This window comes from Mus caroli, chromosome 10 (assembly GCF_900094665.2).
Source record: "Mus caroli chromosome 10, CAROLI_EIJ_v1.1, whole genome shotgun sequence".
NCBI classification, from domain to species: domain Eukaryota; kingdom Metazoa; phylum Chordata; class Mammalia; order Rodentia; family Muridae; genus Mus; species Mus caroli.
The window spans coordinates 28,307,418-28,334,440 of record NC_034579.1 but is presented as its reverse complement, the minus strand read 5'-3'; the positions used below and the strand labels follow the sequence as shown (position 1 = coordinate 28,334,440).

Below are 27,023 nucleotides of genomic sequence, written 5' to 3'. Positions count from 1 at the left end.
ATACACTAGCAAGATTTTGCTGAAAGGACCCAGATCTAGCTGTCTTTTGTGAGACTATGCTGGGGCCTAGCAAACACAGAAGTAGATGCTCACAGTCAGCTATTGGATGGATCACAGGGCCCCCAATGGAGGAGCTAGAGAAAATACCCAAGGAGCTAAAGGGGTCTGCAACCTTATATGTGGAACAACAATATGAACTAACCAGTACCCTCCGGAGCTCGTGTCTCTAGCTGCATAGGTATCAGAAGATGGCCTAGTTGGCCATCAGTGAAAAAAGAGGCCCATTGGTCATGCAAACTTTATCTGCCTCAGTACAGGGGAATCCCAAGGCCAAGAAGTGGGAGTGGGTGCATGGTGGAGTGGGTGAGGGAGCGGGTGGGGGACTTTTGGGATAGCATTGGACATGTAAATGAAATAAATACCTAATTAAAAAACAACAAAAAACAAACAAAAAACTTTACAAGGCACATCTTCTTTGTGTTTAATAAATAATAATTGTGAATAGGATTTAAGAGAGCTTATCAATTTTGTTCTTAATTATACGGAGATGAATTTGTTTTAAAAAAACACATTTCCCAGCAATTTAATTTTGTCCTAGATTCATATACAAAATTAAAGTCACTGTTATCTCCTTCCTTGTTGATCTGTATTCACTCAACAGAGTCAGTGTTATTGTTTTGGAAATGTAAAATGAATTTCATATCTTGTCACGTTTATCTATGGTGATTTCCATACTTGTAGGCCATTAGTATTTTATGGACCACTACAAATTAAAGAAAAAAATATTCTCAGAAGGCTCAGATTTGACATAACTATTAGCTATCCTAAATACTTCTGTTATTGTACTAGATATTGCTTTAGCTCTCTCTGGCATTGGTTTATGTAAAAGCTTATGATAAGAGGATGAACTGAAGTTCACATGTAAAATATAATTAACCCCTTTTGGTAAAATCATTTCATTGTATCACAGAGGTAAATTTCAGTATCATGGCTAGATTACATTTTCTGGATCTGTAAATCTGGAATGGTGCCCTGATTTTCTGAAGAAACTAATGTCATACAGCAAATTGGTAGTTAGAAATCAACTAGTTTTAAATATAGCCTAATCAGCATAACAAGAATTTCAGGTATGAATACAAAATTTACATTGTCTCTTACTCCCTTTGTCACTTTCAACCCTTATATGCCTCTCAACTCTTCTCATGCTCTATATCCCATGCCCTCATTAATCCTCCTCAAATGAACTTATTTGAAAACAAACAAATGAATATGCCCAGGAACCATATATGGTGATTAGAAGAAGGCAAATTTCGTGTGCTCATTGTAGAATTGTGATCTTTTCCAAGTGACTTAAATAAAAGCTGAGAATGCAGTTCGCTTACATTTAATCCCAGCACTTGAGAGATCTAAGCAGGAGAATCAAACTTTTCAGGCCAATCTAAAAGCAAGCGAGATACTATGCTAGCTGCTAAGGTGCTAGAGTAAAACCAGGATATGACTGCACATTTCCAGTTCCCTGTGTCTTTATTCCATTTCCCAGTGGCTTTTAAAAAGAATGCCTCTTTCTCTCTTTTTATTTTTCCTTCTTCTCCTTGCCCTTACTGGCTTTCTCTCTCTTATCCTTTTGGGATGTCATCATCACCTTTTCTTCCTCTTTCTCGTTCTCCTGATCCCCCTTGTTCTTGTCCTCTTCCTTGTCCTCTTTAATCTTGTCCTAATCATCATCCTCCTGGTCCTCATCCTTCTTGTCTTCATCCTTCTGGTCCTCATCCTTCTTTTCCTCATCCTCCTGGTCCTCATCCTCCTAGTCCTCCTCATCCTCCTCCAACAGAGTATGTTCCAAGTGCTTTTCTTATATTTCTGGTCTCAATAGGTCATCCAAAGCCAACCTTCCAATTGTTTACAAGTGTATGCTACCTCAGCATCTGTCTAGATTGCCTTTCTTTCTCCTTCCCCACACAACCAAATCAAGGTACACAGCTTATGCAGAAATCTTCAAAGTGTCAATGATAGTTACTGCTTTCTTTTCTTCTCTAGGAAGAGGGGATTGGCTATTATCTAGGTTCATACAGGTTCTTACATATCAAGCAAAACTTATGACAATAAATCAATCTGAGTTGATTGATAGACATTAGCATTTAAAAATACTTCTCAATATGACTTTAGATAGTAACATTCTTATCCCCACTATATAGGCAAGATATTTAAAGTATATAATTTACGCAATTTGCCCAGCCTCACACATATAGTAATTTGAAAAGTGATCATTGTAACAAAATGTTTCCTTTCCAAGGTCTCTCTTCTTAAAGAGCTTGATGTAAAACAGACACACACACACACACACACACACACACACACACACACACACACACATGCGCACATATCCTAGTGTATGTTTTGTTCATTTATATCATGTTATCTGTTTTCTATCTTTTTAATTTTTCCTATTATTTAAAATAGATTTTTAATCATACAATATAACCTGATTATAGTTTCACCTCTCTACTTCTCTAAGTACCCTCCTAACTCCCCGCTCTCTTGGAATCCACACCCTTTCTGCCTCTCATTAGAATAGAACAGGTTTCTAAGAGATTAAAAACAAGCATGAAAAAAAAATGTGGTAATCTGAAGCAAAAAGTATCATACAAAGTTAAACATTGCAATACAAGAGGAGGATAAGAGTACCAAGACCAGGCACAAGAGTCAGAGACCCACTCCTTTATCATGGTCAGAAGTTTCACTAAGGATGTTAAGCTAATAACAATAATAAGTATACAGAGGATCTAATAGAGACCTGCGTAGGCCCTTGAGTGCTGCTTAAGTGTCTGTGAGCACAAATATGCCTTGTCTAGCTGATTCAGAGGGCCTTGTTTTTCTTATGACATCCATCACTTTTGGCTTTTACACTCTTTCAGTCTCCTCTTCTGTGGGATTCTCTGGGTCCTGAGGGGAGAAATTTGATCCCATTTAGACTCTCTGCATATAATGTTTGACTTTACTCCTCTGGATCTGTTCCCATTTGCTGCTAGGAGAATCCTCTGTAATGATGCCTGTATGAGGCACTGATCTATGAGTATAGCAGAATACCACTGGGAATACCAGGTGCTACTTGGATTTACTCTGGGTCTTTAGGTTATCTAGTCCTTGGTTCTTGCTCATCCAAGTGGTGTAGTATGTGGGTTTTATCTTATGGAGTGGGCCTTAAGTCAAATCAAATATTGGTTGGTCATTCCCACAACTTTTTTACCACCTTACTCCAGCATGTTTTTTGCAGGCAGGGCAGATTGTAGGGCAAAAGTTTAGAGACTGGATTTGTATCCACCTTTCTCTTTTCAATAGCCTAAAGACTACCTTCTCATATCACCAAACCAACTAGGATGTAGAGTATGTGCTGCTCCATGTAGCCACCAGCTCTACCTCTCTATGTTTAATGAATTGGGTGGGGATTGTCCTCAGCAAAACCAAGCCTTCCACCCAGTCACTGCATATTATTACTTTGTAGAAAGCAACACTTTGTTTTAGTAATGGGATGGTTGAGAATTTCAATGGGATGCCCTTGGCTAATAAGTCAATTGAATTCAACCTGGTACTGTCACTGGAAGCATCACCTGGTGTACTGGATAGTTTTGTATCAACTTGACACAGACTGGAGTTATCACAGAGAAAGGAGTGACAGTTGGGGAAATGCCTCCATGAGATCCAGCTGTAAGGCATTTCCTCAATTAGTGACCAAGTGGGGAGGTCCTCTTGTGGGTGGGACCATCTCTGGACTGGTAGTCTTGGTTCTATAAGAGAGGAGGCTGAGCAAGCCAGGGGAAGGCAAGCCACTAAATAACATCCCTCCATGGCCTCTGCATCAGCTCCTGCTCCCTGACCTGCTTGAGTTCCAGTCCTGACTTCTTTCAGTGATGAACAGCAATGTGGAAATGCAAGCTAAATAAACCCTTTCCTCCCCAACTTACTTCTTGTTCATGATCTTTTGTCCAGAAATAGAAACCCTGACTAAGATACCTGGTAACAAGAAATGACCATTTGATCTCCATATTTCCCTTTACTTTGGAGTTCTCGTTGGGATCACCTTCTGACAGTCCAGAAAGTTTCCACTGCTCTTAGTTTCCACATCACATCCCATAAGCCTCTTAATTCATAAACTTTCCCCCTCCACCCTATTTCCCACCCCCTTCTAATTGCTCTGCTCCCATTCCTACCTAACCCCTAATTGCCCATAAAATATATTCTATTTCCCTCTCCTAAGGAGATCGCTGGTCCCCAGCAGACCCATTCTCTTTACCTAACTGCTCTGGGTCTATGGACTATAGCCTAGTTATCATTTACTTGATGGCTAAAATCCACTTGTAAGGTAATACATACCCACTTTATCTTTCTAATCTGAGGTTACCTCACACTGGATTGTTTTTCTAGTTCCATCCATTTGCCTGCAAATTTCATGATGTTATGTTTTTAAACAGCTGAGTAATATACCACTATGTAAATGTACCACATTTTCTTTATCGATTCTTCTATTGAAGGACATTTATGTTGTTTCCAGTTTCTTGTTATTTTAAATAGAGCCACAATGATCAAATTTGAGCACCTGCACTTATGGTAGACTGTACCTTTGGGTATATATCCAAGAGTTGTATAGCTGGATCATCAGGTAGATTGATTCTCAGTTTTCTAAGGAACTTCTATATTGGTTTCCACAGTGTCTATAAAAGTTTATACTTCCACCAACAATGGAGGTCTGTTCCCCTTGCTCAGCATCCTATACCTCCTCCCTGTCCCCTGTCTCCACAAAGATGTCCCCACCCCACCAGACCTCTAAACTCTCTGGAGCTTCCAGTCTCTTGAGGGTTAGATACATCTTTTCTGAACACAGACTTGGCAGCCCTTGGCTGTATATGTGTTGGGGGACTCACATCAGCTGGTATATGTTCTCTGGTTGGTGGTCAAGTGTTTGAGAGATCTCAGGAGTACAGATTAATTAAGACTGCAGGTCTGCCCTCAGGTCACCCTCTTCCTCACCTTCTTGCAGCTTTTAAGGGTTCTGCTTAGACCTGTACCTCATGTTTTAAATTGTTTTATTTACTTACTTACTTACACTCCATATTTTATTTGCCCCCTGTCCACCGTTTGACTTATTCCCCTCCAGGTCCACCCTCTGACTGTTCCATATTCCATACATACTTCCCACCCCACTGTCTCCATGTGGATGTCCTCACCCCCACCCCACCTAACCTCTAAACACCCTGGGGCCTCCAGTCTCTTGAAAGTTAGATGCCTCATCTCTGAATCAACACAGACCCAGCAGTCCTCTGTTGTATGTGTTGGGGTTCTCATATCAGCTGGTGAATGCTCTCTATTTGGTGGCCCAGTGTTTGAGAGATCTCAGGGGTTCAGATTAATTGAGACTACTGGTCCTCCTACAGGGTCACCCTTCTCCTCAGCTCCTTTCAGCCTTCCCTAATTCAATAACAGGGGTCAGCAGCTTCTGTCCATTGGTTGGGTGCAAATATCTGCATCTGACTTTTTCAACTGCTTGTTGTGTCTCCCAGAGTGTGGTCATGCTACTCCCACTTTGGGCCTGTGCTGGGCCTTCCTTTCCTCAGTCTCCTCTCCATTTCCATCCCTGTAATTCTTTCAGACAGGAACAATTATGGGTCAGAGGTGTGACTGTGGGATGGCAACCCCATCTCTCAGTTGATGTCCTGTATTCCTGCTGGAGGAGGGCTCTACAAATTCCCTCTCCCTACTATTGGACATTTCATCTAAGGTCCCTCCCTTTGAGTCCTGAGAGTGTCTCAATTCCCAGGTCTTTGGTGCATTCTGGAAGTGTTCGAAAACCTCCTACTTCCTGGGGTTGCATATTTCCACTCTTTCTGCTGGCCCTTAGGCATTCATTCCTAATCCGTCAACCAATACCAGATATGGTTCCCCACTTCCCACCCCAGTGGCCCCCCCCATCCATGTTCCCTCCCAGGTCCTTCCTTCCCTCCCTCCCTGCTTGTGATTGTTTTCTCCCTCTCAAGTGGAACTGAGGCATCCTCACTTGGGTACTTCAGCTTGTTGACCTTTTTAAGTTCTGTGGACTGTATTTTGTGTATTCTGTACTTTTTTTTTTTTTTGCTAATATCCACTTATTAGTGAGTACACAATACTCCTTTGGGTCTGAGCTACCTCACTCAGGATGATATTTTCTAATTCCATCCATTTGCCTGCAAAACTCAAGATGTCCTCCTTAAAAGCTGAGTAGTATTCCATTGTGTAAATAAACCACATTTTCTTATCTATTCTTCTTATCTAAACATCTGGGTTGTTTCCCCCTTCTGGCTATCACAAATAAGTCTGCTATGAACATAGTGGAAAATGTGCCCCTGTGGTATGGTGGAGCATCTTTTGGTTATATTGCCAAAAGTGGTATAGCTGGGTCTTCAGTTAAATCTATTTCCACTTTTCTGAGGAAACTCCAGATTGTTTTCCAGAGTGGTTGTAGGAGTTTGCAATGCCACCTGCAGTTGAGACATGTTCCCCTTTCTCCACATCCTTTTCAACATGTGTTGTCACCTGAGGTTTTGATCTTAGTCATTCTGATTGGCATAAGGTGGAATCTCAGGGTCATTTGCTTTGCATTTCTCTGATCACTAAGGACTTTGAAAGTTTTTTAGGTGCCTATCAGCCATTTGAGATTCCTCAGTTGTGAAATATACATTTAGTTCCATACACCATTTTTTTTGTTTGGGTTGTTTGGTTTTTTTGGTGATTCGCTTCTTGAGTTCTTTACATACTTTTTATATTAGCCCTCTATCTGATGTGGGGTTAGTGAAGATTTTTATCCAAACTGTAGGTTGCTGACTTGTCTTATTGACTATGTCCTTTGCCTTACAGAAGATTTCCTGTTTCATGAGATCTCATTAATCAATTCTTTTGTCCATCTCTCTCTTTAGGTTGGGGGAGTTTTCTTCTATGGTTTTGTTGAAGACTTTTTCAGGTCCTTTGAACTGGGGATCTTTGTTCTACTCTATTCGGATTATTCTTAGATTTGGTCTTTTCATTTTGTCCTGAATTTCTTGGATGCTTTGGGTTAGGATTTTTTTTTTTTATGTTTTTAATTTTCTTTGACAGTTGTGTCAGTCTCTTCTACTGTATCTTCTACACCTGAGATTCTCCTTTCTATCTCTTGTATTTTGTTGGTGATACTTAATCTGTAATTTCTGACCTCTTTACTATTTTTTCCATTTCCAGGTTTCCCTCCATTTGTGTTTCTTTATTGTTTCAACTTCCACTTTTAGATGTTTGATCACTTTATTTAATTTCTAAACCTGTTTTCAAGTGTCCTGTATTTCTTTCAGTGAGTTATTGATATCCACCTTAAGGGACTCTATTATCTTCATGAGATAGGATTTTAGGACAGATTCCTGATTTTTGGGTGTGTTGGTGTATTCAGGTCTTGTCATAGTGGGAGATCTGGATTCTGATGATGCTCATGTATTTTGGCTTCTGTTTCTTATGGTCTTGCACTTGCCTTTCCCCATCTGGAGATCCTTGGTGTTTGTCTGTCTGAGTGACTGCCTAGAATCTATCTCTTCTCTCTGTGGGTTGATTCAGGTCTCCAGGTAGGCCTCCAGCCCTGGAACCTTACAACTTGGGGCTCTTCAGAGACTCGGGGCACAGTTTCAGAGAAGCTGCTGATATGTTGCTCTGGCTGCAGTAGATCTCCTGGGAGGCCTTCAGACTCTTTCGTCTTCAGTGGAGCAGTTGAGCTCTAAATGCAGCTTATCTTCATCTGCTTAGTTCAGTGGATCCTCAACTGCTCTGAGTGCAAAGGGTCCCCTAGGATGGATCAGGATATGGTGTCTTCATGGGAGCAGACCAGCTAGGAGTCTGCCTCAACAGAAAGGACCTGGTGGAAGGGGCAGAAGGGACATAGGGAAGTAGTATTCAGGAGGGTGGGTTTTTGGTAGGTGATGTGTCCCGAGCCCACCAGGCTCCCAGCGGCAGCTCTGGGACTTTGGAGATGGGGGGAGGGCGGTTCTTATCAACTGCTCTGAGGGCAGCAGAACCTCTAGGATGGGTCAAGATATGATATCTTCACTGGAGCAGAACAGCTAGGAGTATGTCCCAGGAGAAATGACCAGCCAGAAAGGCCCATATGATACAAAAAAAAAAAAATGTAAAACGTGTCTCAAGCTGAATGAATATTAAATAGCTGAGTTCTATGTGAAACCTATGCAATGCACCATGGGAAGTGAGGAATTTACATACTACACCATGTACTGGGATTACAATATAATTCACTATACCAAAGGAGTAACTGAAGACTAAATTTCAGGAATATCAATTAAGTAGACTCTAACCATATGCTATATGTGTTAACTGAAAAGTGTCAGGTATGAAAGCAAAAGTCTTCCTTTAGATAGAGTCTATATCATAAAAATATTTGTATCCTTGTAACTAAAGTATGTGTATTTAAATAAAAATACACATTTTGTCTCTATTAGACTGCAAAGATTATTGAAGTTACTTGATTGTTTGGAATATTTCTTTGCCACACTTCATAATCATTCAAAACAACCCAGCATGCTCTCTGTTACTCTGGAGCACAAGACTGTTTTCTGATCTCCTTGGCCTAAATCTCCCCCTTCGGAATCATTGTTGTCACCTCCCCATTGACAAATACACTTAAGCATTTTTTCCAAGAAGATCTGCCAATCTAAAGCCTTTGGAGTGTGTTTAATTCTTTACTCTGCCTTCCCTGTATGATCCACCCCTTCATCTCTTCTTATTGCAAACTCTTACCATTAGTCATCCCACATTCAGACTCTTCCAGGGCCTCATGTTTACTTAACACCTCATATTTTTGCATGTTTATTTCCCCCAGTACTCATTACCTTAAACTCCCATTTATAACAATTTCTATAACATGGTATAATGTTCACTACATTTGTTTGCCAAGTGACAAAGATGTTTCCAAAAGGTTGAAACCAACTTCTTCTACTTTGCCTTCCCACAGAACACATAATCTGTTGCATCCAAGGTATCTTCCAACAAAGCCTATAACAATGGTGTTCTTGTGAGATGTCTAACAATTCAAAGACTTGAAATTCTAATTAGCCATATTCTGTAGCTTTCTCCAGGGATGTCAAATTGAGATTATGTTTGTGATTGGCCTTATCTCCAAATATAATAAGAACAGACAGAGATGATCAAAGGTTTAGAATGTATATGATAAATTATTTTCTGTAAAGTGTTTTAGTGATGAACATAGTTCATTGTCTTTACTGATCTCTTTGTTTGTTTGTTTGTTTGTTTCCCTAAAGGGAAAGCCTAGAGACACATTATTTTCTGAAGTTCTGTCCTCTGAGGGACATTCCAAATTAGGCTTCTTTGTTGCCCTGCATATTCTGCCTCTAAATAATTATCTTATTCAAGCTTATGTAAGTGACATTTAGAGCGATGAAGCAAACTTAATTAACCTCTTTTGTTTCTCTTTTGATTTTCGTTTGGTGTAGTTTGAGGATGATATTTAAATTTCCCTTTAGCTTTTTAAACTTATTTCATGTGGACAGCAAATGATTCCTACAACCCTACATATTCTTGCTTTAACACATTAAGCTACCACGAACTTACACACTAAGAAAAAAATCACCTGAATAGAGCTGATCTCAGTAGATATAAAATTGTTAACCATTTACACATCATCAACCTCTATTCTCCTCACAGTTTTGGCTTGATTAAAGAAACCCCCTACTGATTTTCTCTCTATTTAACCCACTTAAATTTGCATCATTTTGTTTTCTTTTATCATCACAGCTTGAGGCTTCCTGCCAGTATGAATTCTAAAGTCTTATAGCCCCTAATTCTCATCTGCTTAAATGTTATAAATGTTGTATAGTTCTTAGCTGCAGGATTCCCTCTGGGCAGTTTTAAATTTCACTTGAAGTTGTTGAGTTCCCTCTCCCTGACTAAATTCATTAATTCATGTTTGACTTACAATTCTTTCTGTCTATCCTTCTGTCTTTCTACCTCCTTGTCTGCCTATATGTCTGCCCATCTATATGAGTAGTATGAACATACAACCCTAGAAACATATAGTCCCAGGTGAGAAGGTTTTCTGTTTTCTGTTTATATAGATGATCATCTTTTGTAGTAATCATGCTGCTGAGGTTGTTGAAATAAACACAACAATGCAATAGTTACAAGAATTAACTTTAAAGCATCTCAGTATAGTTTATACCCAGAATTCATATTCCTAGCTATGTACCAGGAGTAAATGCTTAACTTCTATTTCATAAGATTATTATGACCATCAAATAATGTGGTAAGTATAAAATAACTAGAAGAGTACCTGGGCTATAGTCAACCTCAGTGAAATGTTAGGTGGTATTATTATTATTGTTAACATGATCAAAGACATTGTCAGTATGCTACAGAACATAGGTAGTTATAACTACATTGATAATATTATATGGACACAACTTTAAGTACACATTTTTAGGTAATAAAATGGTACATTATTGCAGAATAGCACTTACATAATAAATGTAACAAGACATCAAACAGAGAACTTAGGGATGTATTCTCTAGGCATGTCAGTAATTATTATCCATTTCTACTAAAAGATTGAAATTATTTGTGTTTTAGATTTTTGTCATTTGGTTCCTTTAAAACTTTTGTATTTCTTACCAAAATCAGAAAGATATTTTTACAATGTGATGTACAATGTCGAGGCAGTTGATATATTCTATTAGTTCATGTTTCTTAGAAATATTGTCTGTATGTTAGTTCCAAAACTAATTAAAGAATACAAATCTATAGGAGATTAGATGTTCCATGTTTTCTTTTGCTTACTATGAAGAACAAGGGTGGGAGATGAAAGGTATGGAAGATAGAAGATAAGGTTTTTTGCTTTGTTAGTTTTAGCTTCAATGGGAATGATCACTGGTGCTGGCATGCAAGCCCACAGTCAGTCAAATGTACGGGTTCCCATGTTTGATGCTCTAGTTTTAAATCCTGCCATACTGTGATAGAAAGAATGTATATACCACATCAGTTTATGCTGACATATGTATATATGTATGTATGTATGAATGCTACAATAATTTAAAAAATATAAAGTTTAGAAGCAAACAAACAAACCTACTTGAATGCTTAAGACAAGTATGCTGGTGAATCCCATCTATAAGCCCAGCACTTACTGGGAGAAGGCAGATAATCACCACATGTCCCAGATCAGCCTGTGCTAGATAGTGAGTTTTAGGCCAAATTATTGTCACAGATGACAATCCTTTTTAAGAATCAACAATGAAGAAACTTTTTCATCTTCTCAGTCCTATGTCTAGATGTTTTGTTACATTTATTATATAAGAGCTATTTTGCAATGATTCATCATTATCTAAATATGTGTGCTTAAGATTGTGTTCATACAACATTATTAATATAGATATAACAAGTTATTTCTATAAATTCCCATTCATTCATCTATGAAATTAAGCTATTTAAAACTAGTTGATTAACTTTGTTGTTCTGTGCTAGACATTTTTAGACTCTTTAGGGGATCATCTTTGATAATCCCCATGGTTCAAAGTTGCTAAACTACATGATGTCAATTTACCTAAAAATGTCTGTGGAATTATGAATCACAGAATTTATCTAAAGAAGAATTTACCTACTATATAAGTTTAGACTTTCCTGCTTCTAGGATGTCTTCACACTGACTGTCTTCGTCACTGCTCTATTATGGAAGAGAGACACAATGACTGAGGCAACTTATAAGACAAAACAATTACTTGGGGACTTGCTAACAGTTTCAGAGGTGAGAGAGTATAGTGGTAGGTAGGAAGGCATGGTCCTGGAGAAATGGTTAAGAGCTGTACCACCTCTGAATCTGGAGACAGCAGAAAGAGAGAGGGGGCGGCTATTATGAGCTTTTGGAACTTCAGATCCCATACCCTGTAACATACCTTTTCCAACAAGTCCACTGTTACTCCACAAGGCCAAACCCTCTAATCCTTCCTAAAATTTACACTAACTGGGGATCAAACAGTGAAACACATGACCCTATGAGGGCCATTCTATTTCAAAATATAACACTGCCATATTAATTTGACCTGTTTTTTTAAAAAAATATTAGAGGTTTCTCTGTTTTAAGTATGTATTCATGAGCAAGATCATTATAGGTTCAAACTGAGACATTCATATATTCTTGTGATGCATTCTAAGCCCATACCATTTTTGTATATCACTTGTATTATTAGCTACTCATTGTATTACTATAACAAACATATACATATATGTATATATGCATATATATAGTTTGCTACTGTATACAGGTATATACATAGGTAGATAGGTAGGGAGAGAGAGAGAGAGAGAGAGAGAGAGAGAGAGAGAGAGAGAGAGAGAGAGAGAGAGAAATAGATAATCTTTAAAAATTTACATGTACAGGTTTGGAGAGATATCTCAATGATTACAAGTATTTGCTCTTCTTGCCAAGGATCACAGTTCAGTTTCTAGCACTAGTATGTTCTTAAAACCACCCATAAGCAGGAACATTTTGCAATACGTACATTCAGGTGAACATTAATATACACAAAATAAAATAAACAAATATAAAAAGTAAAAATAAAATCTACATGGTTAGAATAAATGAGACAGAATATAGATTTAGAACCTCAGAGTTGCCTAATTTCAGAATACATATTCTAGTGTGTATTCTAGTTCAACTATATTATTCACATTCTACATAATTTTGATGGAAATAGCTGACCTACAATTTTTCTAATATTGTATTCTACTTAGGTTAGGATACAACTCCCCGGGCTATCAACTTTATCAATATTCATTAAATATGTCCCCAAGGAATCCTTTTTAATATTTTATTGCTTTGTAATAGGAAGTGATCATATTTTCCCACAAGCTAGTTTGCATTAAACATCACCCTTACTTGTTCCCCAGGGTATTGTCAAATTTACTGTTATAACAGCTGGACTATTGGTTGAAAGTCAAATCTAAAGTTACACTCTCTTTGTATCCATGAATACATGTCATCATGTGATACCACACCAGTAGGAAACCCTGGGCCTAGAGATCTCATTGCTGTAATTTGGGAGAATATCTCATTAACCTAGGGAGATTGGGATGTTATTCTTCTGTGAATAAAAGCAAAAGCTAGAAAGAGAACTGGTAGGAAAGTTTTGGATTGGCAGCAGCATTTTAGTTGATAAAGCAAATAATAGCAAGTAATTACAACATTCATATTTGACCCTGCTTGATTGTAAACACCAAGGTAAAACATTATAACTCTGGGATTTCATCATGATTTCTGTGATTTGATACAGTATAAAAGGACTATTTGGCTTGAATGTGAAATATCTCCTAAAAACATCTTCATTTGAATACTTGATCTCTAAGTGGTGATGCTATTTTGAAAGTGGAGCTTTACTTGAACCACTTGGTCACTGGAAGACTGCCTGAGATTATACAGCCCAGCTCTGCTTCTCATCCATTCTTCTATACACTGTGGATGCAAAGGGAACGGTTGCATCACATTCTACTTCCCATGGCTTCCTGGCTATAATAGACTGAATTCCTTCTTAAACTGTGAGGCAATGTAAGCTTCCTCCTCTGTTACTTTTGGTTTGGTATTTGATCACAGTAATGAGAAATGTAATGGACCCAAGACATTTTAACATCATAAAAATTAATGGATAGCTGTTTAGTTCTCTGGCAGTTAACATCTGCCTGACCATTTTGTGGGCTAATTAGAAAAGTTACTGAATGACATATTATTATTTTGGAAATCATGATGCTTAGATTTTTCTAATGATTGGTTCTCCAGACCTGCTGATTCTGAGACCTCTGCTCCTTATCCTTAGGTCCTAATTCTAAATTGCTTTTAGTTACTGTTGAACACTTAGCAATTCTGTAATCATGCTGTTTCTGAAAGTATATCAGCTTTTCTGCTGTAAACTTACCTGTTCCTTAAGGTTTCTTCCATGGTCATCTTCAACAGATGTGTTTACTGGAGTATTGCACTTATATCATAGAAATTACATGGTATGTGTTTTCTTTACAAATTCTTTAGCACAAGGCTGCGGATCAATTCTTACCCATATTTGTTCTCTGTAAAATTATTTTTTTATTAAAATGACTTAGAAAACTATTTCAAATCCACTACAAGACAACTAAGTAGATATCAATATTTTGGTTAGTCAATGATAACTAATTATGTTTGAGAACTTAAATACCTTTAGGACAAAGAAATCATGAAATTTTGGTAGAAATTCATTGTCTTTTTCTCCTAGAAACAACAATTAAGCTTAACTATTGGCTGAAATAAATCTTTTTTAATGTTTAGATGTCACAAAGATGACATTGCCAAATTAGAGAAGCCGATTAGATACAAGTCAGTTTGTGAGTTATGCTATCTGCTCTAATTTTGGTTTGTTCATAAGTGGACTAAACCTTGTTTAAATTCAGAATGGCTGGATGAGGTCAACAGCCTGACTAAGTCAGAATGAACAAGAAACTTATAACCCTACACCTAGTACACTGGTGCATAAATTATCTCTGGATAGTTTACAAATATCAGTGTCCTTTCCTATCACCATTTTTACATACTACAGGTTATCCCTTTATTAGCAAGTCCTGGTGGCCACTACCTTGCTGCTAGAGGAAGCCTATCTTGTAACCAGGACTTGCTAATAAAGGGATTTTAGAATTTGGAAAAACCCCTGATGAGCTAACATTTAGTGGAAAACGGATGTCTTCGATATTATTCACCAATATCCTGTTCTGACTGATGGATGGATTATACTCTCATGATCTCTGACTTAGTTATCTGGAAGTGATGGCTGATTAAATTGCTCCAGGAGTTACTGAGAGAGGATGAACCAAGGATATTCTGCAAGGTGTTATTTAATAAAAGGGAAGACATAATTTTTTTTTTTTTAGTAAAATACAGGATACTTGCATCCTGGCAAGGTGACTGCTTAACATTTTTGTTACATTTTCATTGTTATAGTGCAATTTAAGGAAATGAGCATAATTTTCTACATTAGTTATAAGACAACAGGAGGGAGATGCTTGGGGACAGACATCTTGAATGATTTGTACTCTATCGCTTTTTAGTATACACAATCAGTGTGTCTTGTATGATTTTAGTCAATACTGGGTAAAAAAATAGCTTTCCAACTACTTTGTTTTCAATAATATATATTCTCTTGCAATACAATTGCTTAGGTAAAATAATTTTAGGGATTATTTCATAAAATATAATTGGACAGGGACTAGTGATATAGCTAAGTAGTTAAAAATACCAGTTACCTCAGTACCATCTCCCTGGTTGGTGAAGGAGAGCACAGATTCCTGTAGTTGTCCTCTGAAGTCTACATAGGTCTCTTGATATGTACTGCCCCCTCCAAATAAGTATAATTTTAAAAATGAAAGTAATACTTTGAAAATACTGATTTAAACAGATTATTTAGTATGATCAAAGAAGCTGAATCAACCTAAACTATATAAAATGTACTTTTTTTTTAATCCTTAACCATTGTGTTTGAGAAGACACACCCAGGTTCTTATAGGTTAAAAATGCAAAAATGAAAGGTCTATACTCACATATGCCTTGGCTGTGTTTCTTTTTACTGTGATAAAATAATAGACAGAGTAACTTAAGCAAGGAAGGATTTTACTTGGCTCACAGTTCAAGTTTATTTTCGTGTATGTCATCATGGTAGGAAGGTCATGGCAACGGGCAACAGGAGATTAAGGTCATGTTACATTCAGAATCATGGAGTGGGGAAGACCTGTATTTGTTCTTGGTTCAGTTTCTATTTTCCTTCAGTTCAGGACCCCATTCCATAGTAATGGTGTCATGTACATTTTGGGTGGTATTTATTACTTAATTAAAATCCCTCAGAAATATTCAAAGAGGCTAACCAAATTCAGCTAATCCCACACAGGTGTGTTCAGAGGATTTCATCCTGGTTGGACCCAGGCCCAACTAAATTGGAAACATTTACTACCACTTGTGTTTTAAACTGTTCTATCACAAATTAAGTTGAAATAAATGTAAACTTGAATTTCTCGAGATCTGGAATATATTCCATATTCTATTCTAATTTTTGAACATAGAAAAAACATAGCTATTTTGATGTAAAAGAATGGTTATTGATGAAATTTTATACTTTTATTGTTAGTAAAAGATAATAGGTTTCTGACATAATATATGACATAATATATGGCATAGCATCAGGAAGGGCTGTTTCTATACGTTTCAGTGTGAATTGAAAATATATATTATTTTACATTAGCATGAAGACCATTTATATTGGAATTTAAGTAACCTAATAATGGTCACACAGTTTATAAATATGATAAATAACATTTGAAATCAGGTTCCCTGACCTTAAAGAACAGATTTTTAAAGTCACTGCACAACATTTTATTAACAAATAAAAAGAAACTCAAATAATATCTATAATACACTGGATTTGAAACAATCCTTATTTATAGATACCAATTTCATTATATTGACTAGCCTTTGCAGTTCTCTCCTTTAATAAATAAGTTATATTCACTTTTGCCTAAAAATTGGATTAGTGGACTAGGGCTGGTAAGCAAGTGACTGTAGTACCAGAACACTAGGGAGCGAGGCAAAGGCAAGAGGATTAGAATGTTGTGACAAGACAAATCTTCAAAGTACAGCACGCTTCACTTTGAGGATCTATCTAAAAAAAGTAGAGCATGGAGTTCAGTGGGGCATGGGGGGGGGAGTGAGAAAAAGGAAAAGAAAGGCTTCATGAACAGAAGTACTGGTGTCATGGTGCTGTTAGGAAACCAGGCTCAGAATATGATCATCCAAATAGGAGTTGCCAGAAGATATTTGGTGAATTGGGAAATAATATTGACAATCACATATACATGGCTGATAGAGTGAGAGTAAAGATGTTACTGGACAAGCATGTTCTGGCAAAGCTCAGGGATGCTTCCAGTCATGGTATAAGGCTTAGGGTAGCCACAATTAGGGTAACACATGTCAGTAGTGTCACAGCTAAAATATTGGACTAATCTTTAGTGTGAACCCTTCAGCAAGGGAAGTCACAGTTTTTCTGATGCTACTTTGTCCTCAGTTTCACTGAAAGGCCTCTGGTTTTCTACTATAGATTTGTCTTATAGGGAAGAAATCTTCATTTTTAAAAATCTTTAATCCTGTGCCTGGATTTCAAATCATATACAAGTTGAAGTGTTTGCTCATATGTTTAAATCGACCATGGTTCAATCCTTACAAACTGACAAAGCCGCTTAGAGCTTCTTCTGAGATTTTTCTTATCCTTAAGACACAAAAAGATCCTTGAGTGCTTATTTTGAATTAGCAAGTTATTAAGACTGTTATGTGGAACAAGTAATAACGTTAGGAAGTAATTTAAATCTAAAAGAACTCTATTAATGAAGTTTATGTAGAAGAAAATGCTTGAAAAGATACTATTCTTTAGAAAAATTAGTTTCATCATGTCTGAAAGGTAGATAGAGATAAATAAAAATAAAATTTATTTTTGTCAAATATTGCAATTCCTATCACTGCATTGTATTGAACTTTAAAAAAATTAAGTAGTGTGTGTCCAAATGTTTACTGAAAGCTAATAAACACATATTTGTAATGTCTCCAGATATTCAGCACCAAATGCAGTGTGTAGTGAGTACTTGATATTGATATAAATCTATAAACAGAGACACAATTATTTCTTAAGATGCAATTGTTTCAATGTTAATATGAAATAACTTACATCATATGTCCAACTTAAAAAGAGGGAATAAAAACCTGCTGCTGCTGCATGGGGACTGATACCACAGAATGAGAATTTGGATTTGTTCTGCATCCTCATGAGGAAATAATAACCTGAGGGCACTAATTGTTATGGGTCTCTGTATGTGAGCCAAACACTTTGTCTTCTAGAAAATTCTCGTTCTAACTACATTCACACTATTAACACTCAACCCTCAGATACTGCACCACAACAATGTTAATTAGCATACTGATTAAATGAAAGTTCTTGTCTGGTTTCAGAGCCATATATAATCTTGGTGATCAAAAAATACAAAGGGGCTGATTGAAATTTTGGAATTTTGCCTGGGAACAAAATGTTGTCAATAGGTTTGTGTCTGGGGAATTTATCTTCCCACAAGTGATATATATGCTGCCGTGAAGAAAATGTTCAGTTACTTTGATCAGATTTTCTCCATTGATTCAAGACCTATACTCAGTGTTACATAACTAATTTTAAAGGCCTAACACTCCACATTATAATTGTGTTTCTGTATTTCTAAAATAAATTAGACAACATAAATATGTAAGAAAACTAGTCTTCTTAACTATACATTTTTAGGTGACTTAAGATGTATACTTAGACACACTATTTGTATGCTTTGAAAACAATGATCATCTTGTATGCTTAAAAAAAAAAAAAAGATCATTCCCAAGACTGGACAAATAACAGGCCAAATGATTTGGAGCATCAGGCCTCATGCTTAGATGGGTAACTGGTCCATTTTAATTGAAGTCTCTGAAGAAAGTATTAGAAGAAAATCTCAGAAGATGGAAAGCTCTCCCATGCTCATGAATTGTCAGGATTAATATAGTAAAAATGGCTATCTTGCCAAAAGCCATATACGGATTCAAAGCAATCCTAAATTACAACTCAATTCTTCACAGAGTTATAAAAGACAATTTCCAGGAGCTGTTTCCTTTCTGTGCATGTGTTCAACCTGTTCAAAGAGTCTTTTGTAATTCCTACAGATAATATCAATTTCTTCCATAAAAACATCCTATTAGACAATGTTAAAGCATTACTGACCATCTGAAATAATCCTTATATATCTCTTTAATTGGACATAAATGTATCACACGTACTTCCTAAACTATCAATAAGGGGAGGAATTCATTGGCTTCTATTTTTTCAGGAAGATATCCAACAGTGCTTTTACTCATGCCATCTAATCATGTTTTCTGTACAAGTTGGAACTCTTGTCATTGCCTAGAACACATCTTTGATTGCATCAAACACTGAAAGAATACATTGAAAATCCATGTAAAAAGTATTATATTCCTAGCTGAAATTTTTTGAATTACTAAAACAATGGTAGTAATGTTACTTATTTGTAAACCAAAACTTATTTGTAAGCCAAACACCCTTTTGCAACATTTGTGCTTCAATATCACAGTGGTCAGCACTAAACAATTGTACATACTAGCAATGATAATATATGTGTATGTGCATTTATATGAAAAGAAAGTTATGGTCATAAGGGGAGTTGGAGGAGAATATGTGGACATAGAAATAATGTAAATACAATAATCATATATGAAATTCTCAAAAAAGTTTAAAAACTTACACATGGTAGAGAAAATTTTCAGGTATCTAAATAAATTAGACATAATCTTACCTTTTGTTCCATTGTGAGTGATGATTTATGACAGCATACATATATAATTTGATTCCATGAAAAAATTATGAGCAAAATGACTGTTCTTGGTATAAATATGTTGAGATTTACCTTAAAGAGTTTATAATATTTTACATTTTCTTATCTAAAAACCAGTGAAATAGTTAGCCAGATTACAGAATGGTCAGTTTGAAAAGTGTATCTACATCTTCTAGACTCGATTATTTTTTTATGCCATGAAACAGTTTTACGGCCAGTATATTTAGCTTCATAGTCTAACTAGAACTAAGAGTAGTATAGAGCAAGCACTATCTGACCCTGTAATTCATGGAATTTTCTAAGAGTGCCTTCTAGTTGAATAACAGCTAGTCAGTGGAATAATCTAAGCTTGGAGAAATCAGGATACTATATTCTAAAACAGGTGTATATTAAATAGAGTGGATAGAATGCTTTTCCTTACTGTTTTGAGGTATGATGAAAAATAGAAATAATATAAAAATGGCATCAGCTGTTTTCTTTTTCATTAACCACATGATTTTTTAAATCATTTTAAACTCTTCCACTAACTTCACTAACTGTCCACTTTTTCCACTCTGTCCCTACCTTCTTTTTTTTTTTTTTTTAAAGAAATAGCAATATGGAACAGTTAAAATGGCTATTCTGAATACCTTTCTCTTGTTTCCTCTCATCTTAATTTAGAATGAACACCGTCATTGAAAAGTTTGAGGTTAGCTCTGATTTGAAGGCTTGTCTGGTCTTAGCTCTTTTTGAGATATCTTCTTACTTGCTGTGCTTCTTGATAATAATGGTGATATTTTGTAAAAATTAAAACAAAGTGAATATACTAAATTATCCATAACAGTATTTTTTTATATTACTGTAACTTTTTTTTGTCCCTTCCAAAATGTGGTCTTTATTGTATATAGAAAAGGAGCTTCTATATTTTATATTTAAATATACTATTTAGATTGCCACAATTCTTATATATTTATAAATTACATATATTTGTGTTGTGTACTGCATTAATGTCAATAAAAATAAAATTATCATAAAGATATTTTTAAAACAACAGCAGCTGGGGCTGACAAGACCTCTCAGTAGTTAGGAACACTTGCTTCTTTTCCAGAGAATTTGAGTTTGAGTGAAGCACCCATATCAAGCAGTTGATCTGCTGCCTGTAACTCCAGATGCAGGTTCTGTGATGTCCTCTTCTAGCTCTGTGGGACTCTGCACTCAAATGGATATACATACTCATATACATGTGTAATTTAAAAAGGTTTGAAAACAATCAAACCAATTAAAATGGAAATATATATAGCATTAGCAATTCATGAATGAAGAAATAAATATTATATTAAATGGAGTTTTCTAATGCCTACTAACTTTCATAATTATCCCACAGCATTGATTTCAAATAGCCAAGGAAAATCATTGGCATTTGTTCCTATGTAACAGGATATTCCAATATTCCTAAGTTATAGCAGATGAAACAATTTACAGATGAGGACCCAGCTATAAGACTCCTGGACTTATGCCCAGAAGATGCTCCAACATGTAATAAGGACACAGGCTCCACTATGTACATAGCAGCTTTATTTATAATAGCCAGAAGCTGAAAAGAACCCAGATGTCCCTCAAAAGAGGAATGGATACAGAAAATGTGGTACATTACACAATGGAATACTACTCAGGTATTAAAAACAATGACTTTGTGAAATTATTAGGCAAATGAATGGAATTAGAAAATATTATCCTTAGTGAGGTGACCCAATCACAAAAGAACACATACGGTATGCATTTACTGATAAGTAGATATTAGCTCAGAAGCACAGAATATCCAAGATACAATTCACAGACCACATGAAGCTCAAGAAGAATGAAGAACCAAAGTGAGAGTACTTTGGTCATTCTTAGAAGGGGGAACAAAATACTCATGGGAGCAGATACAGAGGCAAAGTGTGGAGCAGAAACTGAAGGAACTACCATCCAGAGACTGCCCCACCTGGCGATCCATCCCATACACAGTCACCAAACCCAGACACTATTATGGATGCCAACAAGTGCTTGCTGACAGAAGCCTGTTATAGCTGTCTCCTGAGAGTCTCTACCAGTGCCTGACAAATACAGAGGTGGATGCTCTCAGCCAACCATTAGACTGAGCATGGGGTCCCCAATTGGATGAGTTAGAGAAAGGACTGAAAGAGCTGATGGGGTTTACAGCCCAATAGGAGGAACAACAATATGAGCTTGCAAGTACCCCCAGAGCTCCCAGGGAGTAAACCAACAAACAAAGAGTATACATGGAGGGACCCATGGCTCCAGCCACATATGTAGCAGAGGATGGCCTTGTTGGACATCAATGGCAGAAGAGGCCCTTGGTCATGTGAAAGCTCAATGTCCCAGTGTAGGGAATGCCAGGACAGGGAAGCAGGATTGGGTGGGTTAGTGATCAGGAGGAGGGGAGAGGTAATAGGGGGAAGGAGCTTTTGGAGGGGAAACCAGAAAAGGGAATAATATTTGAAATGTAAATAAAGATAATATTTAATAAAATACAAACATAAATCATATTGCAAAGCAGTTTTTATAATAAGGTTCTATTTTTTGTGAAAAAAAACCTTTAGATAATTCATAAAGAACTGATGGTAGACAACAAAGCTCAAACAGTAATTATATCCAGGTTATGAGAATGAAGCTAAATAAGGAAAAAGAAAGTAAATGATGGTATTTCTATGTTTTCTATTGATGAACAGAAGATGGTAATACAAGACTTTGAATAGTGTTCAACATATTTAAGGTTGCCACAAAGTATGTACAAATGAGGATTCTATCCCTTTCAATATCTATTTGGAAGACTATCATTGATATGGTCATATGGGAATATTATAGTTCACTGTGCTCCCAAATTGTGAAAAAAGTTACAGTTTTACATTAATGAACTTGATTAGTTAAGGAGAGGAAAAAACTTGTTTGAAACAGTAACCAACTTTGGCATTTCAGCATTATTTCTGTTATTAACTTATTGTTATTTGTTATGACCAGAACGATCTAACTAAATAGCACTTATACAAGTAAGTACTAAATACTAAGTATAATTGTAGATGTGGTGAGTACTCATATATTATATGTTATCTCTGTATATATTTTATAGAATTTTAAAAGAAAGAAAAAAGAAGAAACATGCTTTGGAAGCAGTGTTCTAGATGGTATTCTGAAGCTTGTCTGAAAGTGGCAGAGACATGGATTTGTCTAGACTCATGGTTTGTATGTGCACAAATATATCCCATACACTAATGAGGCACTGTAAAAAAAAAGTGAGTTTGCAGACAGGGAAAAGTTGCCTCATAAAGAAATAAAATGGGCATGGTCATGGAATGAGACAGCTGTGTGTGGCAGTGAGTAAGACTAAACCAGAAAGATGTCAATATTTGATAAAAACAAACAAACAAAACCACCCCCCAAAATCCTTCAGCTCTCTGGGTGTGAGCACATTTATAATCCTGATTACCAATTGTGCTATGTTATTTCCCAAAAGAGGGATTTTATATCTAAAGGTTGAATGACAGCAATGCATAATCTTAGAAATCTGCATTTCAGTAGTCCAGGAGCAGAAACAGTAGTCAAGACTGTGAGCCATACACTGTACTGGAGCATCCAGCATGCCACAGCAGGAATGTCCCTTCTAGTTTATTATCAAGCACATTGTCAGTACTTTGCTATGTCAAGACTCTCTCTGACTTTCCTTGATATATATTACTGATGGAGAGATGCAATGGCACTGGTCAACTTGCTGGAGTTGCTGGAAGCTTCCATTTGCAGATTTTACATGAGGAGCTGGAATGAGTAGAACAGTTCATTAGGGTCTTGTATTCCATCTAATAGATATCTGTGAGCATCCATTTCTGTATTTGCCAGGCACTGGCATAGCCTCACAAGAGACAGCTAAATAAGAGTCCTGTCAGCAAAATCTTGCTAGCATATGCAATACTGTCTGGGTTTAGTAGTGGTTTATGGGATGGATCCCCAGATGGGACAGTCTTTGGATGGTCCTTCTTTCTGTCTCAGCTCCAAACTTGGTCTCTGTAACTCCTTCCATGGGTATTTTGAGTGAGGTAACCCAATCATAAAAGAACCTACATGATATACATTCACTGATAAGTGAATATTAGCCCAGAAACTTAGAATACCCAAGATACAATCTGCAAAACACATGGAACTCAAGAATAAGGAAGAGGAAATGTGAATACTTCGTTCCTCCTTAGAATGGGAAACAAAATACCCATGGAAGGAGTTTTTATTATATAAAGCTGTTTTACATACTCTGTTTTCTTTTGTTGTTTGCTTTTGTCTGGAAGCATAGGCGTGCTTTTTAGCCCAGGGCTGACATCACACTTCATACTTCAGTCTCCTCAGTGCTAAGACCACCATGAACAAGCATTAACAGTGTATTTGCTTTTTTATAAGTAACATTTCTTTTAATACAAGTGGTTGTATTTATATCCAGATTGCTTTTAATTATTATCCATATCTGCATATATTACATGGAAAATTATTATGAATTATATCATGTTATATATGCTTTATTTTATACTCAAAGATATTTTTACTATAGTTCAGATGGGATTTTCCCTACAATGATTGATATCTTCCTTTTTGTCTCATCTAGCTAAACTAGTGTAACTGTTATTCCTGTATATATGTTTGAATCGTTTTTAGATTCTTCACATAAGTGAAATGAGGCAGTGACTTAATTAGAGTTTCTACTGATATGATAAAACTCAATAATCAAATAACTTAGGAAAATCTTTATATTAGGTTCTTTATATAGGTTCTATATTAAAATCTATCACTGAGGGAAGTCGGGGCAATAACCTGGAAGCAAGAGCAAATTTGGAAGCCATGGAGCTTCCTGGCCTAGTCCCCAAGCTTATTCAAATTTATTTATTATAGCATCGAGGATCACGGTCCTTGGTGCAGGGGGAACCACTCCCAGGAAAATAGGCTATTCTACATCAATCAAGAAAAGCTCCTCAGGCTTGTTGAAAGGTTAATCTTGTTGGCCACTTTCTCAATTGAGGTTCTCTCTTCCTAAATGACTCTAGCTTGTGTCAAGTTAAAATTAAACTAGCCAGCAGGAAATTGAACTTGGGACCTTTGGAAGAGCAATCAGTGCTAGCGGCCTTATTTTTTGATAGCCAGAAGCTGGAAACAACTCAGATGTCCCACAATGGATGAATATATACAGAAAATATGGTTCATTTACACAGTAGAATACTATTCAGCTATTAAGAATGAGGAAATCATAAGTTTTGCAGGCAAATTGATAGAATTAGACAATATCATCCTGAGTGAGGTATTTCAGACATGCATGTTATATACTCACTAATAAGTGGCTATTAGCCAAAAAAGGTACAGAATACCCAGGATACAATACACAGAACTCAAGAAGGTTAAAAAGCTGATTGGATTATTTTATTTTATTTTATTTTATTTTATTTTTACACATCAGATTTTATTCACTCCCACCCCTACCCACCCTCCAACTGCTGAACATCCCACACCTCTTCCTCAACCCCCTGTCACCCAGTGGATGTCACCACCCCCACCACACCTGACGTCTAAACTCCCTGGGTCCTCCAGTCCCTTGAGGGTTAGGTACATCATCTTTGAATGAACACAGACCAGAAGTCCTTTACTGTATGTATTTTGAGGGAGTCTCATATCAGCTGGTGTATGCTGCCTTTTTGGTGGTCCAGTGTTTGGGAAATCTCAGGGGTCCAGATTAATTAAGACTGCTGGTTCTCTTACAAGATCACCCTTCTCCTTAGCTTCTTTCAGCTTTCTATAATTCAACAACAGGGATCAGCTGCTTCTGCCCATTGGCTGGGTGCAAATATCTGCATCTGACTCTTTCAGCTGCTTGTTGGGCCTTCTGGAGTAAGGTCATGCTAGATTCCTTTTTGTGAGCACTCCATATCCTCAGCAATAATGTCAGGCCTTGAGACCTTCCCTGGAGCTGGATCTCAGTTTGAGCCTGTCCTGTACCTTCTTTTCCTCAGTCTCCTCTTCATTTCCATCTCTGCAATTCTTTCAGACAGGAACAAACATGGATCAGAATTTTGACTGTGGGATGGCAAACCCCTCCTTCATTTGATGCCTTGTCTTCCTGCTGGAGGTAGGCTGTATAAGTTCCCTCTCATTACTGTTGGGCATCTCATCTAAGGTCCCTCCCTTTGAGTCCTGAGAGTTTCTTACCTTCCAGGTCTCTGGCCACCCTGCTCCCCTACTCACCCACTCCCACTTCTTGGCACGGGCATTCCCCTGTACTAGGCATATAAAGTTTGCAAGACCAAGGGGCCTCTCTTCCCAATGATGGCCGACTAGGCCATCTTCTGCTACATATGCAGCTAGAGACACGAAATCTGGGGGTACTGGTTAGTTCATATTGTTCCACCTATAGGGTTTTCCCCGTGTCCATATCTTCGATCCAGACTTTCTTCTCTATAAGTTTCAGTGTCTCTGGTTTTAAATTCCTTGATCCACTTAGACTTGAGCTTTGTACAAGGAGACAAGAATGGATCAATTTGCATTCTTCAATATGGTAACCTCCAGTTGAGCTAGCACCATTTTTGAAGATGTTGTCTTCTTTCCACTGGATGGTTTTAGCTCCTTTGTCAAAGAGCAAGTGATCATAGCTGTGTGGGATCATTTCAGGGTCTTCAATCTATTCCACAGATCTACCTGTCTGTCAGTGTACCAGTACCATGCAGTTTTAATCACAATTGCTCTGTCAGATAGCTTGAAGTCAGTGGTGGTGATTCCATCCAATGTTCTTTTATTGTTGGGAATAGACTTCTGTTGTTGTTATTGTTGTTGTTGTTGTTTTTATGAAGATAGTCCTATATCAAAACATTGAAGTTTGCAGTTGTTATGTAGTTATATAACTAGAGTGAAGACAAGAGTGAGAGGAAATGGCGAAGATACAGATAGATATTTTAGTTAACATTTAATTATTAATGCTTATATGAAGAGCAAAAACATATTAAAATCTTTAAGGAATTCTCAGATATAGACTCTAGTAAATAATTAGGAAAGTATTTGGTACTGATAATTCTGTAATTATTTAAAGGAGAATATGCCTGGCTTGGTTTTATAAATGACTTGATTGAAAAGCTTGTTTTTTTTGAAATATTTACCTTTATAATTGTTTGTCTTCCTACTAAAGGTTTAGGGGAGGATAATTCCATTTTTTTTCAGCTAATAAATTATAAATTATTTACTTTGGGTTATGGAGAAAAGTTTATTTGTAGAAAACTGTATAGGAAGGTACAGCAGTGTGTAGCTAATTCTGTACTTGCTCACAATGCTCAAGCTATACAGTGCACTTGGTCAGCATAAACACATGGCAAAACATTTGCTCTAGGGTGATGTGTCTGAGACATTTGAGTGTATCTTTCTGAATGCTCTGCACTAAACTTAAAGGAATCACTAGTGTAGAATTGTCAGAAGAATCCTAGATGTTTTACTATACAATAAGAACCTTGACCTAGAAGTCTGTGTTCTACTGTAGTCTAATTTCACTA

The 27,023-nt window shown here is 36.8% G+C and overlaps 1 protein-coding gene across 3 annotated transcripts in view; it reads left to right on the top strand.

The window, feature by feature from the left end:
* Nkain2 (sodium/potassium transporting ATPase interacting 2) overlaps positions 1 to 27,023 on the top strand; it is a 1,235,726-nt gene that overhangs the window by 340,152 nt on the left and 868,551 nt on the right. Inside the window, exon 1 of one of the 3 annotated variants that reach the window (XR_003837745.1) lies at positions 22,610 to 22,700. The exons of the other annotated variants lie outside the window; for them this stretch is intronic. The gene's annotated coding sequence lies outside the window, so the exon portion shown is untranslated. Of the gene's footprint in view, positions 1 to 22,609; positions 22,701 to 27,023 lie in introns of those variants that run through there. 3 annotated transcript variants of the gene reach the window in all.